Source organism: Etheostoma spectabile, chromosome 15 (genome assembly GCF_008692095.1).
Source record: "Etheostoma spectabile isolate EspeVRDwgs_2016 chromosome 15, UIUC_Espe_1.0, whole genome shotgun sequence".
NCBI classification, from domain to species: domain Eukaryota; kingdom Metazoa; phylum Chordata; class Actinopteri; order Perciformes; family Percidae; genus Etheostoma; species Etheostoma spectabile.
Genome location: NC_045747.1, coordinates 8,350,433 through 8,352,274, shown reverse-complemented (window position 1 = coordinate 8,352,274; position 1,842 = coordinate 8,350,433).

Here is a 1,842-nt window from a genome sequence, read left to right as displayed (position 1 = left end):
CACACACACACACACACACACACTCTCTCTCTCTCTGTTGTGTGCACGTGTCTCGCCCATCCTTGCACAGGCACAGACTGTTCTCACATGTACCCATACCCCAATGACTCATCTGAGATAACACAAGAGGCATATCAAAATAGACATTAATACCCTCATTAAAATAAATAGTGGGGCCCAGCAGAAATAAACACTTGTTGCAGGCTTGGTCTGTGGGCCGTGAGACTGCAGCCTCTCCTCAAGCTCCTACTGTTACAACAACATACAACAACACATCACTGTCCACGAGGAGGTCAAGCCCAAGTGACTGAGCAGTTCTTTGGGATACCACAAGGTTGTATGATGAATAATGAGTGCTTTCACATTAAAAGATTTGTGTCAGCAGTAACATCTGGGGAATGATGACGGACAGAGGAGATTTCTCTGATTGAACTCACATGGGGTGAAGGTGAACTGCATCATAGGAAGTGAAGGAGGAGAGTAAGAGGAGGATTAGGTATATCTGGGTAATCTACTACTAAATAGAATATTTAGAAAGCACACTCACATGTAATTGTTTGATACTAGTCTTGATCAACAGGTGTATATTTTGTTCAATGAGTCAGCAGTGTTACTTTTTTTGGATTGGTTGATTTTGTTGTTGTGTTGGTAGAGTTAATCATCAAAATAATCAAAATCAACCAATCACAACCACATCCTCCATTATTAGTGCTGATCAACAAGCAACCTATAAAATGTTTGAAGCATTTTCTGGACTTTTTTATATACATTTTTTATGGATTTGATAACATTTCATGACAAAAAGATTGAACAAAACAAAACAAACACAAAAATGTTTACAGGTGAGTATGGTCATTTATAACAAACTCAATCCGATAAGGAAGACTGTTAGTTGCTAAAAAAGCTGTAGAGAAGGGGGACCCTGAGTCAAAAAAACTGTTCTTCCAAAATTGATTGTTCAGTGCTCACACTAATACTCATATTGAGACAATATTGGGCGTATTTTAATTGTATCCATTGCTATTCAATCAATGAATTAAAAAACACAAGACAACAGATGTGATATCAGCCAGTGTGTAGAAAATATCCTGTTACTTTAAAATGGCAACACACGGTAAAACACTGCAGAGAATAGGGTACACATTTTAAAGCGTTAGTGCGTAACTTTTTGATGTTAATGAATATCAACTTTATTCAAGTCATTGCCAAATGACTCGCTACAAAGCTAATTAAGAGCGCCACACAACTCTCTCTGTATTTCTCAGTGTGGCTATATTCAGAAGATTGTGGCGTCCTGCGACTTTCCCACACAGAAACTCAAGTGAAGATAATTACCTCTTCTGAAGAGTCCATTTTTTTTAATCCTCCGTGTCCTCCTTGAGCGACTGTGTGGGGTCGGCGCACGGTCACCAAAGGCTTGTATCACGTGGACGCGTCGACAGTGTTGTGGTAATTTCTCCGTACTGGAGACAAAGTCTTTCTTCTAGCCCCCAGGACCAAGCTCCGCACCAAGGGGGCTAGGGCTTTCTCCTCAGCAGCTCCTCGTCTGTGGAATTCCCTCGCAGACCACCTGAGGGCTCTGAAAAACACTGACACGTTCAAGAAGGGCCTAAAAACCTTTCTTTTTAAAGGTCCCATGACATGCTGTTTTTTGGATGCTTTTATATAGGCCTTAGTGGTCCCTTAATACTGTATCGAAAGTCTCTTTCCCGAAATTCAGCCTTGGTGCAGAATAACAGACACTAGAGCCAGCCCACAATGAGCTTTTCGTAGTATTTGCCATTTCTGTCTGTAGCTGACAATCTTATGACTCCTTATGACCTCATAAGGAGCAAGATTCCA